At 42.6% G+C, this 18,423-nt stretch overlaps 1 pseudogene; it reads right to left on the bottom strand.

Moving 5' to 3' along the window:
• The window catches only part of LOC135323385 (trafficking protein particle complex subunit 9-like), a 58,744-nt pseudogene extending 57,108 nt beyond the window's left edge, over window positions 1-1,636 (bottom strand).
• Between the last annotated feature and the right edge of the window lie 16,787 nt (window positions 1,637-18,423).

Below are 18,423 nucleotides of genomic sequence, written 5' to 3' on the forward strand. Positions count from 1 at the left end.
GGTTTGAGAGGTTCCTTTTTCCAATCCTTCACCCATACTTGGTCACCTCGTTACGGGGATGCACTTGGACCCTTAATGAAAAGAGGATTCTCTCTATTACCCAACCCCAAACTTCTCATAGTACTTGTCCTAGTCCCCACAGTTGTTGGTGGAGCCCGAAGTTTCCTATTTCTGGGGTGGGATTTCCCATCCTGACTAAAGGTAGAGGTTGCCCATCGAGTATTTCAAAGGGAAAGTACCCAATATTAAATCTTGGGGTGCATCTTATTCGCAACAGAGCCAGGGGTAAAATGTCCACCCAGGGTAGCTGGGTTTCTTGGCTGATTTTAGCTATCATTTGTTTTAGAGTTCTGTTCATTCATTCTACCTTCCCTGAGCTTTGAGGCCGGTATGCTGTGTGCAGGTTAAAGCGGATGATCAGTGCCTTTGCCACTTGCTGTACAATTTCCGCCACAAAGGCGGGTCCATTGTCAGACATGATGGAGGTAGGCATTCCAAATTGAGGGATAACATCCCTGAGAGCCTTTGTCACTTCTCTTGCTTTCTCTGTCCTGGTGGGGTAGGCCTCTACCCACCCTGTGAAGGTGTAGACGAAAACCAGCAGGTACTTATATCCCTTACTGGGCCTAAGTTCAGTAAAGTCCACTTCTAAATCTTCGAAGGGAGCCAATCCGCATCATTGTATTCCCATTGGCCCAGTGAGCCCTTGTTTTGGATTGTTTTGTGCACAGAGCAAGCAGCGTTGGGAGAGTGATGTGCATAGAGTAGGGAGATGAGAAATTAGGAAATATCGCTTTAAGAGGGCCTCCAAAGCCGTTTTTCCCATATGTGTGGCTTCGTGTTGTTGTTGGACTAGACGAGAAGCTAGTCGTTCTGGGATGAAAACCCTTCCATCCGTCATGATCCACCATCCGTCGTTTCCTTTCTTTCCTTGTTCAGCCTGTGCCCACTTGTTTTCATTGTGGCTATATTCTGGGGCAGTGAGTAGCTCTGGCGCTGCCATAACTTTAATTACTGAGTGTTCCCAGGCGGCTGCCTCTCTTGCCTTTGATCAGCCAACCTGTTCCCCTGGCTCACAGGATCATTTCCTTTTTGGTGTCCTTTACAGTGAATAACGCCATCTGTCACTAGATGGCCCACTATTTGACAGGATTGTGGTTGGCAGAAATGGCGGGCAGTTGAATCCCCAGTAGCCCCTAAAATAGTCGCCTTTTTCTTTGTCAGGGGTGCTACAGGTTGGGTCACCACAGAATACTCTGCTCCTGTGTCTACCATAAAGTTCATTGGTTGGCCTCCTATAAACATCTTGACCTTGGGCTCCCGGGGGCCCAGGGGCAGGGAGTCCGGTCTCTCCTGCTCTGAGTCGACCCCAGCCTGTCCGATGTGATTACTGGCTGGTGGCTCCAGCTGATAAGTAGGCCTTTTGAGGGGTGCTCTCTTTCCATCCTTTCTGTTTGGGCACTCGTTCTTCCAGTGTCCAGTCTCCCGGCAGTATGCGCACTTGTCTTGTCTCAGGGGCATCCATGGTTCGGGTCTCCTCTTCCGGGATGGTGCAGGATTCTGGCTGAAGCTTGTTTTCCCCAGGGCTGCTGCAAGGAGTGCGGCTTTCTGCTTCATTCTCTGGTCTGCCTCCCATTGTGCTTCCCATTCTTGGTTTACAAAACTTTGTTTGCTACTTCAGGCAGCAGTGTAGCATTCATCCCTGCGAATCCATCCAGTTTTAGGAGTTTCTGGCATATATCTGGGTATGTTTGGGCTACGAAGGCAGTGTTGACCATCTGCTGGTTCTCTTGGGCCTCAGGATCAAAAGGAGTGTAGACTCGGAATGCTTCACACAGTCTCTCATAGAAGTCAATGGGGGTTTCGTCTGGCCTTTGGGTCACCGTGGTCGTTTTAGACATGTTAGTTGGCTTCTTGGCTCCCGCTCTTAGCACTTGTAGGATGGCCTCCCGGTACTCACGCAGCGCTTCTCTTCCTTTTTGGGTGTTAAAGTCCCAATCTGGTCTGGTGTCGGGGGCATGTGTCATGGCCCATCTCTCTACATCCATTGTGTCCCCAGGGGCTCGGCCCTGCAGCCATTTTCGTGCTTCAATGAGAATTCTTCTCCTCTCCTCCATATTGAAAAGAGTCAGAAGCAGCTGGCGGACATCTTCCCAGGTGGGCTGATGAGAATAGAAGATAGACTCTAGGAGTTCAATCATAGCCTGCGTCTTGACAGCCTGATTACAGTTGTCACATACCACCAAGTAGAAATCATTGTGGGCTGGACAGAGACCAAATATTCACATGTCTTTGTGACAGAGCTCTATTACTATCCCAGCATCGCTTCGGGACGGGGCATGGGCCGGCTCTCCCCGATAGTTGCCATGGAGGAGGCGGTGGCAGAGGTGGAGGCGGTGCCAGGGATGCGGGGGCTGCCGCTGCTGTTGTTGCCGGGCGGCTGTGGTCGCTGCTCCATCCTCTGCCACTTGGCGTGGCTCCGCTTGACTTCTTCCGTGGCCCGCTCTGACACTTTTCACTCCTTTTCTTTGGAGGGCAGGCCAAAAATCCTGACTGGTTTACCAGTGGCTCTTTATCTGCTATTATTGTGGAAGCTCTTCTTCTTAATTTTGTTTAGACCATAATGTGATTGAAATGCCTGCAGTTTTTCAGAGTAGGAAGGAGTATGATGGTGCCAATTGAGAAGGGCTGTAGTGCTAAAGGGTTGGTAGCAGAGTACGGGGTGCCTGGGCTGAACAGTCCTGTTTTCCCCAACTTGTTGTGGCCCTTGTGTCTCCCGCAGGGGCATTTGGAGGGCCGGTGGTGCTGGCCTTCTGGCTTGTGCTGACCAGAGTCTCCTTTCTATCGGCTCAGGCTTGGGGCTGGGCTCTGCCTCTGGGTCCTCAGATTGGGGAGGTGTTGGTGCCCCGGGGACATACGGAGGGGGCAGGCACATTTTGTCCTCTGCATCTCCCTGGAAAATAGGTTTTTCTCTGGGTGTCTTTTTGGCCTGGACCGGCTGAGCTGCTAATATCTTGCATTGCCCAAGTCCATTTGAGCAGAACTGAATCCATGGGGGTAAAGTCTGGGTGATATTCAGCCAGGAGTCAATGTAAGGGAATTGATCTGGGTGGCCTGGGGTTCCAGTGATTATTCGATAGACTGCTCACACTGTTGCTAGGTCCAGAGTTCCTCCTGAGGGCCACCGGTCTCCAAAGGCCGGCCATTCAAGCACACAAAGTGCAGAGCCTGCCAGGGGTCATTCGAATTCCATAGTCTCCTGAGAATCCCTTTTTGAAATTCTTAATCATGCAGTCTAGAGTGGTGGGTTTCGACTTAGAGCCTCCCATTCTTTTTAGATGTTTAAGGATAATAGATCTGTTGTTTTAGATATTTGGGAAGGTAGCCGTTATATCTTTTCCTTCTTCATTCTTCAAAACACCGGAGTTCCCAGAGAGACTGCTCTCTTGCTGGGTCTATGAGTTGTTTGAAGGCTAATTTGGTCAGGGAGTCTGGGTTCCAGTCACAGCTGATGTCTCTGGAGCTCAAGGCCTCAAGCGGTTCCAGGGACTTTCTTCATTAAATCCTCTCTATATCCTGAACTAACGTAACAGGGGCAAGGGACTGACAGCAGGTGGTAAAACAAATGGACTAGAAAAGGGATCTCCAAGGCTGGGTGAGCCCTGTCCTGAAGGAAATCGTCTTTTAACTTGAGTCCTGGGGGTCTAAGGCTAGTCAAAAGGGGCACTATTTGGGTCAGTTCAGTAAGGGAACAATAAGTCTTGGGTGTTCTGTGACAGAATCAGGTGGGAGACTTTCTCAAAGAAATAGCATCCTAGCCTCCGAGGGCAAAGGGGCATTGACTCATTGGCTGTCTATGTCCTTTTCCCTCCCAGTGTAGCCACCCTGTGCCGGTGTCGCAGACAAGACAAGGGAGGGTTTTCGTTGTGTCGGCCTGGCCGCTCCCCTCGTGGGGACGAAGGTGCATCTTAGCTTTGGCGGGTCAGTATAAGTCGCTGACTCCGTTCGGGACCCTGAGGGGCCGATACCACCCTGAGCCGTATGAGGTAACCACAAAACTGCAGATTGGGACTCACTCGAACTCCATAGCAGAATGCTGTGGAGCTACAAACTCGAGCCTGATCGCATGCTTCACAGGCCGCTCACTCACTCACACACACACACACACACACACAGAGGTTAACAACAGTCCTCCCACCAATACCAATATCCTGTTTCCTGTAGGAGGGGATCTGCCTCCTCTTCTGTCCACTGGGACAGGACCTGATTCGTGACCTGATTCCCCCGCCTGAAATACCATCAGACGGAGAGCCTGTAGGAGGGGATCAGCCTCCTCTTCTGCCCAATGGGACATGACCTGATTCCTCCCGGGGGTTCCTACCTTGTCCGGACAGCCACCTGGTTAGTCTGTCCATCCCTCCATGGAATCTGGCTCTGGTTGTACTCCAGCCACCCGGGGGGCCGAGTTGCCATCACGAAGGAGAACCCGGAATACCGTCTGGCGGCGCCACCTCGTTCGCTGCCAAAATCCCGTCCCTCGGTCGGCTGGAGCCACCAGTCCAGTGGCTCAATGGGCCGGCGTGGTTGTATCTCGCTGGGGCCTCCAGAAATGTTACAGAAATGACAGGCAAGCCAAGAAACAAGCACCACTCAGAGGGTTGGAGTACTCAGATATATTACGCCAGAGGGCTCAGAGGGGCTTCTGCTCCGAAGCTCTGAGCACCTCCAAGGCGTGTGCATGAGGTTTTATAGGATAAATTACAAGCTTGGGTTATTCGGCCAATAGGCATGGAACAGCTTTAGCAGCATCATTATCACAAAAGTGGAGGCAGGGAGGCAGCAAACCAACATTCCAAAGCCGGATATATCTCTTTGAAAATCTAGCTGGCTAGCAAAAAAGAAAAAGCATGAACAAGGAATCAGCAAACCAACACTAATTAACTTTGATTTACAAATTAGTCCAGCAGAACTCAGATCAGTATTCCAATACTTAGATTTGTGAGTTATCTTGTTAGCCCAGCCCATCCTCTCCTTCACATTCCTAGACTTGTGATTTATCTTGTTAGACCAGCCTGGCTTTTCCTTCACAGTCTCTCTTTGCATCTGATCCAGAATAACTAACTGTCAAGACTCAGTAATAAAGCAAACACCTGAATGAATGAGTGAGGCCAGAAAACACACTTCACTAAAGATATCCAGATGAATAATAAGCATATGAAAAGATGTGGATTAAAGATACCATTAGTTTTTAGGGAAATGCTTTTAAAAACCACAGTGAGATACTAGTACAAATACATACTAGAATGAATACGATTATAAAGGCCGACCTCACAAAGTGCTGGCAAGGAATTAGAGCAACCAGAAGTCATATATACAACGAGGAATTTACAATAATACATTTTGGAAAAATGTTTAGCAGTTTCTTTAAAAAAGGTAAACATCTATCTACATATGGCCCAGACATTCCTCATCTGGGTGCTTTAGAAAATAAAAGCATTTGTCCATACAAAGACTTGTAACCAAATATTCATTGCAAATTTATTTATAATAGCCAAAGTTGTAAATAATCCAGGCATCCATCAACAAGTAAATGGAGAATCAAATGATGGTCTATCCAAACACTGCTCACAATAAACTATTCAGTAAAAACTCAGCTCTAAACAATACTCTGCTATAAGAAAAATAAACTATTAATACAGCAACACAGATGACTCTCAAAATAATTACGCTGAATGAAAGAAGTCAGACAAAATAGAGTAGATACTGCATGAATCCATTCACACAAGGATCTTGAAAATGCAAACCAATATGTTGTGACAGAAAGCAGACCAATGGTTTCCAGGGCAAGAGATGGGGAGGGAGGGAGGAACAGCAAAAGGTAGGAGAGAAGTTTTGTGGGTGATGGGTATGTTCACTGTCTTGAGTGTGGTCATGTTTTCTTGGGAATATACTTATGTCAAAATGTATTAAGTTGTACACTTTAAATATGTGAAAATTATTTTGCAAGTACACCTCAAAGCTGTTTTAAGAAAAAAGGCACTTTAGTCCTGACCCACCTCAGGGCCTGTTTGGAGTGAAATGATCAGTCCCTCACCCTGTCTGCCTGATGGGAAGGTTGAAAACCTCTCACGGAAGATAACATATGGATTTTTCATTCACAATGTCTGCCATGTAATAAAGAATTTCTAGACATGCAACATGTCAAGACTATATGACGGATAATATGAGAATAAGAAACATTAAGCAATGGATGCAAACCCCCAGGTGTTGTAGGCATCAGAGTTAACAATAAAGGCTATAAAATAATCATTTTTAATATATTCAAGAAAATGAGGAAATGATGGGAAAATAGATAACAGGATAAAGACTTTCACCAGAGAAATATACTGGAATGTATTTTTAAGGAAAATCAAACAGATACTCTAGAACTGAAGCTTTCAGTTCTAGAAACAGGTTAACACAGCTAATTTGGATCCCTTTTAAGTAAAACTTTCAGTAATGTTGGATAAAATACAACAACAAAAGTAATACAGAGCTAACTGTGGAGAGAGAAGTTCTCAGGTGACAATACAAAGAGGACACTTAAAGCCAGAATGGTAATCTTGTGAGCTGATGCCACCGCACCCTGGAGGGAAGGGGCTTTAATCTGCACATAAATAGGGATACAATGTCCATTTAGAATAAAGGATCCATACCAGATGTAGAAGAGTCTTCCTTTATAGAAACCTATGCATAAGACGTACTGGAAGACTTGCCTCTTCACTGAAAGGGAGACTCAAAGTTCTCCACGTGTGCACACAAGAAAGGGGTGAAAGAACTGGTTCTCTAGGGAAAAAAAAAGTCTCCTTTAAAAAAAATCTAATCTCCAAAACCCTGCTTCATATGAATATGGAATCCAGGTTGATATTCCACTTAAGATTCAGGAATTCCCAAGCCAAAAAATATAATAATTCCAGATTGATCAAATCACCTGGAGCCTTAGGATAACCAACACAAATTGTTCTCTAGGAAAACTTTAAAAACCAAGATGTAAGGGACAATCATAGGAAAAAAATTGTACTCACTAAAGAGAAGCTCACACAAATCTACATACACACAGACACACAAATAAAAACAGAAGGAAATAAGTGGCCACAGGGTAGAAAGAGCTAACCATAAAACACAGGATGGTCAATATTCCAGAGCCTAAAATTATGAAACAATCTAAGAGAGAGCATAAAATAAGTATGACTGAATCATTAAAAAATAAAATGAATCATATATAACATAATGAAAAATGAAGACATCATGAAAAATAAAACATCAATTCTTTAAAGAACTAAACAGAACTTATGGAAACAAAATACAGATAACATTTGGTATACAAAATTATATGTGTGGGTTAAATAACATTTAACCTTCAATATCTAGGGTGTTCCTTAAAATTCAAGAGTAATCTCTAAAATAATTGTTTAAAAAGAGAATAAAAATAAAGAAGTCAAAATGAAGCATGCAAAATAGGCCAGTCACTATTCTGTGTTCTTCATCTATTTTATCACTTAATGCTCACAGACTTTGAGGGGGATAGTACCACTTTTTGTATATGAAGAAAGTGAGTCTCAACGGGCTTACATATCCTGGTTACATGGTTAGCAAGGGAGGGAACCAAGCCCAGATAGGCTGTCTCTAGACGCCATGCTCTTAACCATGACTGCAAGGTATAAAACAGGCAGGAGAAAAGCAGAGCAAAGCAAATAGAAATCACAAAACAAGATGCCAGAAATAAAACATCATCGCTAATCACAATGTATTCAGATGAAATAAATAATGAGTTAAAAGATTTACAGGTTTCATTTGTTTACCCGAAACAAAGCAAAATTAAAACTTAAAACTGGTTGAAAGCTTAAAAGAGCAACAGAAAGAGGTCAAAAGTTAGAGCCAGAAAAAACAGACACCTGAGAAATACTAACCAACAGAAAGGGAATCACTCAAGCCACCCTCAGGTTCATAGGTACTTGAAACCCACCTTGGTCTGACACTTACCAGCTCTGTGCCTGAGCGAAACACTCAATCCCCCGGAACCTTTGTTCACTCACCTGTGAATATAATAATGGTCCCTCCCTCTATCCGGCCAATTTCTATTGACTGCAGTGTCCCAGGTACTGGTCAAGCCACCAGAGATCCATCGGTGAACAAATAAGTATCCTTTTCCTTGCAGGACTGAGGAGGAGCAGAACATAAACTACAGTCATAACAGTCAGGTGACTTGTATGGTATTCTAGAAGGTGATAGAAAGAGTATGATCAGGGAGTGGGGGGTTCTGGGGCAGAGATAAGGGGTATGCAGTTTCCAGTTTAAAATGAGATGGCCAGGGCTGGCCTCACTGAGGACCATGAGAAGGGGGTGTTATTTGCTGGGCTTCCTTTAACACAGCACTGCACACTGGGTGACGTGAACCACAGAGGCTCACTGTCACACAGCTCCAAGGGCTGGGAGTCTGCAGGCAGGATGTCAGCAGGACAGGTTCCTTCTGAGGGCTGGGAGGGAAAGGCTGGTCCAGGCCTCTCTCCTTGGCTTGGAGACGACCGTCTTCTCTCCATATCTCATCACGTCATCTCCCATGTACACGTGTCTCTGTGTCCACATTGCCCCTTTTTATAAGGACACAAGTCATACTGGATTAGGGCCCACTCTAATGACCTCATCTTAACCAATGACATCTGCAACAACCCTATTTCCTAATGAGGTCATGTTCTGTAGTCCTGGGGATTAGGACTTCAGCATATGAGTTGGACAGAGACTGGCCAGGGCAACAGCCCTGTGGGTGCATGTCTGAAGTTCCCAAGGGCCAGCAGGGAGCCCAGTGCGGCTGAAGGGAGTGATCCAGGAAGAAAATAGGAGATGAGCTCAGCTTGGGGAGGGGGGAGGAAAGCTCTGAGTTCACTGAAAGGACTCTCGCTTCTTCACTGAGTGAAATGAGAATCCATTGTAAGATTTTGAGCAGAGAAGTATCACACCCTGGGTCTCACCCACGCCTGACTTAGGTGATGAGGATGAAAATGTTGAGGACTTTTGAGCTGAAAATACTTAGACTACATATTGGACTTTGAGTTGATGGCATAGTAAATGAGACTCTGAAGTGTGTTGGGATGAGGTGGATGCATTTTGCATGTGGGATGGACATGAATCTGTGGGGCCAAAGGGAAGAATGTGGTAGAACAATGAATCTCCAATATGTCCAAGGTCTGATCCCTAGAACCTGTGAATATGTCACTGTGTGTGGTAAAAGGGACTCTGTAGGTGTGACTCTTAAGGACCTTGGGATGGGAGATCACTGTGGGTAAGCAAACGACATCACGAAGATCCTTATGGGAGAGAAGCAGGACGGTCAGAGACAGAGATGTGGAGTAGCAGGAGAGGTCACAGTGACACATGGCCCTGGGCCAAGGCATGTGAGAAACCTCTTCAAGCTGGGAAAGGCAGGTATTGTATAGAACGTAGCCCTGACCACACATTGGTTTTAGCCCAGTGACATTGATTTTGTCACCCTTTGTTACAACAGCAATAGGAAATGAACTCAGGAACCAACATGAACGTGAACCACAGGCTGCCTGCTGTGCTGGTAGGAAGTTCTTGGTCTCTGACCTAGGAGGGAGTCTCCTGTCCCCTGGCAGCATCCACAAAACTGCATCTTGTTAACTTGTTAGCTTGCAAGAGGGGTCAAATATTAGACCCTGCACAGTTCTTGACATTTAGTTAATAAAAATGATGGTAACATCATGGGTATTTTTCCACCTTTTAAATACCCTTCAGTCTTCTAATAAAGCTATTTCTAAATAAGAGACCATGTAAATAGTTTTGAATCTTTAATAATAAATAACCTTACCCGCCCCCTGGCCGCACCGTGCCTGCCTCCCATGAGCAAGCTGACCTGGAGAAGGGCTTCCGGCTTCTTGGGCAGCAGGCCGCTCCCAGGCCATGCCGCGGGGTAGGGCAGAGCACACCCTAACAGCACAGCCCCCGCTCCCCACCTCAGCAAGCTGAGTGGGACTGGTGTATCTGGTGTGAATGAAAATACTGCAACCATATCAGTAAACAATGCTGAAACCAGTTCATCAGCGGTTGTCGCCACCCCCCAGTGAGGACAGGCCTGAAGCCCAGCCTCTGCAACCACTCACAATGGTCCCCTCTGAGGGGACTCAGAATAAGAAAGGACAGGATACTGGCCCTAGATAGCTAGATGCTTGTCAAAGGAATGAATTCAATGAGTCCAAATGTTTGCTTCCTCTCATAAATTTAGAAAGGCACTAAATTCTTTAACTCTATATGCCTGGTTCTCTTTAGATAACAAGCAATCTTTAATTTTTCCAACTACCAGGTCTTTGTTATAAAGCTCCTATATATCCTAGCTCCTCTACTTCTTCGGAGCAGTTCCTCAGAGCAATCTCGCCGCCGATAGGTGCAACTGGTGTTCCAGGTTCTTGTCCCATCCCAGAAAGAATTCAGAGACAAGACTTAGAGGTTAAAAAGGTAAAGTGAGGATTTATTAAAGGATGGATAGTACACTCTCAGGGGAGAGCGGGCAGGCTCAGGGGGAGCAGCTGCCCTGAGTTTCTTTGGCAAGCTAGTTACATAGGGTGTAAAAATGAATGGGCAGAATATTCATTGGGGAGGGAAGGGTTTGGGGTCATTATTCCTGATTATCATCCCAATTCCACCTTCCCAAAGGGAGGAGGGATTTTTGTCCTTATTTAGTCTGGATCGGAAGTGTCGTGGCATTGGTGCATGATGGGCACTTCTGATCTGCAAGGCTAATTTTATTGAAATGAGGGCATATGAGTAAAAGGTTACATTCGGACACTGGAAATTCCTGCCTTTTCTGACCTTTCTTTGTTGGTTTCCAGGCCAAAAGGTGTGGCCCCTTATCAGCCCAAAGATTCCAGCTTTTCTTTGCCCAGGAATCCCTGCTGCTCACATGATGTGTGGTTTCCTGCGTTTGGCCTGTGCCCCTCCTTTCTGCCCAATTCCTGCCATTTGGTCTGTGTCCCCCTTTCTCTGCTCATATCTAGCTATCTGCCTGCTCTAACAATCTGAGGGGCTGTCATCCCTCCTCGAGTCCTTCCATCAAATAAAACATAACTCTCAACTTTAAGGCTGCACATTTATTTCAGTCGACAGTTTTGGTGACCACAAAGGGACCCAGAGCAGACTTCTCTCCTTCACTTGAACTCTCCGAGGAACTGCAGCTTTGGTACGAGCTGTGGCCCTTTGTGCCCATGCACCTACTCGGGGAGTCCAGAGGAATTTGGGTGAGTCTCTCCTGGTTCTCGGATCTCCCATATTAGTTGATACTGAGTTTTATTTAGCTGTGTATCCAGGTACCTGGCCCTCCAGTTGAAAGATATTGGGGGGAAATACCCACCCAGTGGAGACATGCTGGATGGGGCCTGGTTGAAAGATACCAGGGAAATACCCACCCAGTGGAGACTCCACGGGTGGGGCTGGTTGAAAGATACAAGGGAAATACCCTCTCAGTGGAGACGTCCCAGGTGGAGCTGGTTGAAATATACCAGGGAAATACCCACTCAGTGGAGATGCCCTGGGTGGAGCCTGGTTAAAAAATACTGGGGTCTGGGCTGAGTAGTTAGGTAAGAGGCTGGTCGAACACTTTCCTCAATTTGGCTACCTCCATTGAATTTGTCAGGATAAAAGTAAAACTCTTAGGAGGAACCTTTCAACTCCAAAAATAGGACCCTCCTCCTGGCTGGTAACAGCTTTCTCGGTTGTCTGAGAAACTTGCAGGAGTGGCAGAGGCAAAGACTTCATGCCATGCAGTTGTCCCTGCTGGAAAACCTACTAGCGATTTTATTCTGACAACCCGATCTTAGAATGGGGAATAGAACTTTCAAAACAAAAGAAAAAGAAATGACAGATTGCCAGCCTCCAACTAATACCCCAGCCAGGTTTATGTACATAACTTATGGCTTTAATTGGGAATTAATATATATGTTAATTAAAATAACTAGCCAGGCCTGATAAAAAAAATTTTTTTTGGAATTCTGGCCTTATAAAAACAAAAGCCCCTTTAAGGAGAAGTTGGATTTCTATTCCTGTGTCCTTGAAATGTAAACGTTTTATCTTTCTCTCGGTGTTTTGTGTGTGTGTGTATGTATATATGTGTTTCCTTTTTTTTAAAGGAAAACTTTGACTCTGCCCCACAAAAGGTGCAAATATTGTGTACATATGGTGGCCAAGCAAATAAATTGGGATTCTCAACAATCCTTTGATTGTATCAACTCTCAGGCATTTTGCCATCTTAACCCTTGTTGTATCAGCCTGGACCACAAAGGCCTTTAGCTTTTGGGGAGTAAACTTTTGAATTTTATTTACGGAATACCTCCACTCTCATGTGGAAAAGCCTCTTCATCTTATTGGTTTAAATTCACTATACATATATATTAATTGATGGCCATATGATGGATCCTTTAATTTGGAAAAACTTCTAAACTGGTGAAAGTTAAAAGAGCTCTCATTATAAACAGCTGTTTTATTGGTACCTATTAAAATCAATCAAGTTTAAAGGTGGAAAGATATCTAATGGTTAACCTAAGAACTTAGTTTAAAAAAAAAAAACCCCATTTGGAAAGCTACATTCGTGTTCTCCCTTTCCCCTCAATGGGTTTTAGAGATGCTAATAAAAACATTAGAATAATTAATGTTAATTAGGTTGAGTAACTGGAAAAAGGAATGTAAAAATGTCAAAAGATTTTTTTCTTAATGAGAAAAAAAATAATAAGGGACTTATCCCAAATGGATAAATATTTTTAGATGGTTATTTTGAATGGGATAAATAAAATGGACATTTTTGGATTAACATACAAGGTTTTGATACTACACTACATAAAATTAAAAAAAAAAAAAAGCCAAAGAAATCACCTACTGGTCCCCAACATTAAAGTTCAAACAAGTGCGCTTTATTTACCCCAGTTTAAAATGTATATATTTATAGGGCTGAAAAAAAATATATATAGACTGAGATACTTGATCAATGATTGGGGCAACCAATTAATCAAATTAAAAATTGACAAGAGCCTAAGTCCTTTGGCTCAAACTTGAGAATCTCAGAGACTTCTATATAAAATTAGATAAAGTGGACAAGAAATAAAAGAAAAAGGCTTCTGTCACTCCTTCTAGAAATAAGAATTATTGATTAAACCTGATGAATATTAAAGTTAAAGGTATAAGAGGTAATAAAATTGAGATAAAAGTTTGCAAAATTGGTATATTTAAATGGGCTTTATATAAACCTCTTTTGCTTAATTATGTTGTGGGATAGATATGTTTCAATGGAAAAACGCTTCCCCTTCTTGGTATTATAAGGCTGGGCACATATCTGTCCCTCAGAAAATATTAATTAAACAAACTAAAGGAAACCAATAGAGTTGCCTAAGCCATCCAATATAAAGTAAAACTAAAAACTAATATTCAGGGGCTAATAAAAAATACGAGATTTACCCTGGATTTAACTTATACTCAGGAAAAAGAGACCTTACTAAATGCCTTCTGCAAGCTTTGGAAGACGTGATAAACTAAGCCTTAAAGTCTTAAAACATGGAATTCTTTGTTTACAGCTCTTCTCACTGATACTGAAAAGCAAATTAAGGAGATACAATTGGGCCTAAGTGACAGACCAGTTCTTTAGGGAACTGGAAGCAACTGTCTTTGTCTTGCAGATCAGAAATGTAAATACAGCACACAATGACCTAAGACAGAGCCTAATTATTCCAATGAGATAAAACCTTAAGGCCAAAGAAAGTTTTGGCATTTTAGAACTCAGACTCTGACAAGTCCTTCAGACATTGTCAAGAAATCTTAAATGTCTTTTTCATAAACAGTAAGCCTTAGTGATTTGAGGAAGCAAATTCAGCTTACTCCAACTGTTATTTATAAGCAGTAAATTTATATTGTAATACCTAACTGATAAGTAAGTTCTAAAGTGAAGCTATGAGATCTCTAGCTTTTGTCTGTTTATAAGTCTGTGTACACATTATAGATATGAGATATTTCTACTGCTAAAAAAAAATCAAAATCAAAGATCTCTGCTTAATTGACTTAAAAATAAGAGCTTACAAATTAAATATTTCTAAAATAAAAGCTGACCAAATTGACTATCATGTTCACGTGAACTGTAAAATATTCAATATTAAGTTAATACGTGGTATTAAGTTTAGTTTAAGTTTGTTCTAATTAATATAGACATCTTTAGAGTCACCAATATTAAGCATAATACCTTTACTGTACCTAGGTTTAATGAAAGTCAAATAAGATCCTACTATAACTGTTACAGATTTGTCAAAAAAACTAGTAATGTGTGATAAAACTCTAAGTAAATTAAATGCAAATGAGATGAGACCTTTTGGGTAAATTCTTTAAAAATATATTTTTAGAAATGTATGCTTAAGACAATCTCTGTAAATATTTGGTGTCTTTAAATTCTAGAGTTGTGGTAAATTAAGTTAAATGATGGGAATTTATTAAATAGCTATGCCATTTTCAGATAAAGTAAGATTGAAATATGAATTACTTAACATTTGACTTCCTCTTACAGAGAAACTAAAGGTGTTTAGAAATAATAAATGGTTGGTGCCACCCTGAAATATTCTCTGCTATTAAGGGAAACATCTCAGTATCCTAGGAAAGTAAGGTGAATATGTAAAGGAAGATATAAGGAATGGAATTATATTTTGTTAATGGGAAATAGTGATTTTGTCCTAAAGCTGGTTACTTCTGAATGAAAGGGAAAATAAGGGGCAAAATAATCTGAGTATAGAAAGTTGTGGAAGGCTTGTGGAAGAGGAACTCTCAGGAAAGAGTTTTGTACATGGTTGGGATTGGCTAAATTTAGAATCAATTTGGTCAAAGTAAATGAATCTTAAAAGTAAGCTGGTACGAGACGAGATTTGGTTTTCTCTCTCTGTCATGAGTACAAAGTTTTCTTAAAATGTTAATCTGCCTTCAGCAACAGATTATAAATTTTCTTTTGCCCCTTAACTGATCTGTTCTGCATTTACCTTTGAAATAGTTTCTTATTAATGAATAAGTAATATTTCACAGTAATCTATACTTTTATCTGACCAAGTGTTTTGAAACCTTTTAACAAACTTCCCAAATATCAATTTCTAATTAAAGTTCTTTTGACCTCCAGTTAACTTTGGGATGCTACAGAGGGACCCCTGAAACATCCCAAAGAGACTTTAAAGTAGTAAGTTTCATTTGGTATGTTAAGTAACATGGGAAGTATTGTCAAATGAATAATAAATCTTCCTAGGTTATATTGTATGAGAAAATATTAATATAGATATTCTAGAAATTATATGGAATCCCTAAAATCCTGGTATATCTGAAATGTTACCAGTCACAATTCTGATTATTGTGACCAGGTTTCTTTATCGATTACAGTGTAATGGTGTTTAAGCATGCCTTTAAATCTTTTGTCATTTATACACAGTTATTGTTTTATTCTGATGATTTTGCAAAAATCTTCAAGGAGACTTACTGGTTTCTAATAAATTTCAAACTATAGCACTGAACTAAACTGGGTAAGAAATTTTAAAGGTCTGATGAAAACTCTGATTTCATAAAACTGTTAACAAAAGGATTAGTTACATGGGACTGAGTACACTGATGAATATGGTTATAATTTTTTATTTTGTCTGAAATATTACTGGCTTTTAATCTGTTTCCCAGACATAAAGAAACTCTTCTCCTTAAGCTAATTAGAATTCACAGCAATTTGATAAATCATACCTATGTAAGCAGACTTGGAACAGTTATCTTTTCTCTCTATCTGGTCCCTCCAGACTGGAAAGCCTTAGGTCCCCAGGGGCTCTATCAGATAAATTAGAATGATCATCTCCTAACAGGTATAGGAATCTCAAGGTGTTTTAAGGACCTTAAAGATGAAAGAATTTACCTAAATCTGTAAGGCAAAAATCTATGACAAACCCTTGATGTGATTTTCCTGGTCTTAGAAAACCTTATTAACATTGTAGCCTGAGACTCATTAAAAATTCCAACACGGACAATTTAAAAGAGCCTATATGATTAAATAATCAGACTTAACTTTAAACAAATTAATCTTGATTTGGCTATATTTGATAAAAATGAGGGTAACTTTAGAGAGAAAAAGATGATATTTTAGTGGATATTAAACTTTAGTTTTGTTAATTGAGGTCTATATTTACTAAGACACCTCCCAGATCATTCCTTGCTGTTACGCTACATTGCTGCAAAGTTTAATTGAATTATTAAAAGGATACTCTAGATTTGTCTCTGAAGCTCAGTAATCTTTCCTTGGATGAAGGTCTGATGCCCCATCACCTGCAACCAGGGGATTATACACACTGGAACAGGCATGACTTAAAGAATTATCTCCAACCTGAATGGAAGGACCCCTTATCAGATACACTTAACTAGACCATACACAGCAAAGCTGAAGGAAACTGGCTTTTGGATTCATTTCCAGTCAGAAAGAGCCCCTGCACTGGGCTGGCCTATAGAGTACTGCTCACCTTAAAACAATGTTCAAATGGAGAAGAAGCTACCAGGCCTGGATGAGAAGAAGATGGCATCTGAGGTAGACAGCTGACTGGAGACACCAGACCAGGCCTGTATACCAATTACTTTGATAATTTCTCCTACCTTTGATTATGAACTAATCCAATTGTTAGGTTCATGGTAAATTACCTCTATCTAGTACTTCTGTGTTACCTTGGTGGGTTTTCCTACTCCAAGGCTCTAACTAGATAGCCCTCAGAAAATTTATTCTAAAAAGAAATGATAGCTCTGTTTAGGCCACTATTGACATTACGAGGTGGGAGACCTCCCCTGGCCAATTAACAATATCTGCTCTGAGCCTGACCATGAATGTGAATTTTCTTATAAGATCACTCAAGCTCAGTCAGAAACACAAGCAAATTTTTAACCCAAATATGTATTCTCGACTATTAAATCCTTACTCGTGACTTTATTAACGTTACTAGCTGTATTACTGATACCCTGACTATTTTATAAGATTGTGGTCTCTTACATTTCCCACTGTGTAACTAGGCCTCCAACAAGATTGATGATAGCTAACCATCTTGAGGGAAAAGATAAATCTATAACCCTGCATAGAATAATTGTAATAGTGTGATTCTAGTTATGGGAATGAGCAACGAGGGGTAAACATTTCCTTGCTCATAATAGACTAGTAAGACAGGTGATCCAGAGAATTTTTACGATCAACAGGGCCTGATTCAAAAACTAGCACTTTGAGTGGCACGTCAAACCGATTCTTCACTTGATCTAGGAATGAGCCTTCCTAGCACCCTGGGACAAAATTGGTCATGAAATGTCTCCCAAAATATTGGTCGACTTTAGGACCAAGGAGTACTGTAAATGAAAATACTACAAACTTATCAGCAAACAATCCTGAAACCAAGGCATTACTGGATGTCGCCACACCCTAGTGAGGACAGGTCTGCAGCCAGGCCTCTGCAGCCACTCACAATGGTGCCCTCTGAGGGGACTCAGAATAAGGAAGTACAAAATAAAACGCCCTAGGTAGCTAGATGGTTGTCAAAGGAATGAATTCAATGAGTCCAAATATTTGCTTCCTCCCATACATAGAATAGCACTAAATTCTTGAACTTGAGATGCCTGGTTCTCTTTAGGTAACAAGTAATCTTTCCTTGTTCTATCTACCTGGTCTCTGTTGTAAAGCATCTATATATCCTAGGTCCTCCCCTACCTCTTCTGAGCAGTCCCTCAGATCCATGTGAGGGGCTGTCATCCCGGCTCGAGTCCTCCCTTCAAATAAAAAGTAACTCTCAACTTTTAGGCTGTGCATTTATTTCAGTCAACACCAGCGACCTGGGGCAGCAGAGGCTGCTCCCAGGCCTGGCTGCCAAGGAGGCGGAAGCTAATCCTCCAGCTCAACAGGGGCAGCGCTACTCTCCCCCTCTGCCACTGCCACCACCCCTGACCTAACCGTCCAGACTCCCAGGAGCAAGCTTACCTGGAGTCCGATGTCCAACAAATCTCCGGCAGCCAAGGCCACCCCCAGGCTGGGCTGCAGGGAAGAGAAGAAATAGACTGCCTTCCCCGGGCAGCCCCATCCCGACACCACCACAGTCCCAAATGCATCGCACCCACCTGCAGGGGTCAGGCTGACTGCGCGGATGTGCGCCTGCCTTCTGATCCTCTCCACGTGCCTTAGCACCTCCCTGCACCCCTGCACTCCTGCAACCCCTGCACTCTCTGCACTCCTGCACCCCTGCACTCCTGCAACCCCTGCACCCCTGCATTCCTGGAAATCCCTGAACTCCTGGCACCCCTGCATCCCTGCACTGCCTGCACCCTCCACAGTCCCTGAACCCTGGCATCACTTACACCTTTGCACCG

This window comes from Camelus dromedarius, chromosome 18 (assembly GCF_036321535.1).
Source record: "Camelus dromedarius isolate mCamDro1 chromosome 18, mCamDro1.pat, whole genome shotgun sequence".
Taxonomy (NCBI): domain Eukaryota; kingdom Metazoa; phylum Chordata; class Mammalia; order Artiodactyla; family Camelidae; genus Camelus; species Camelus dromedarius.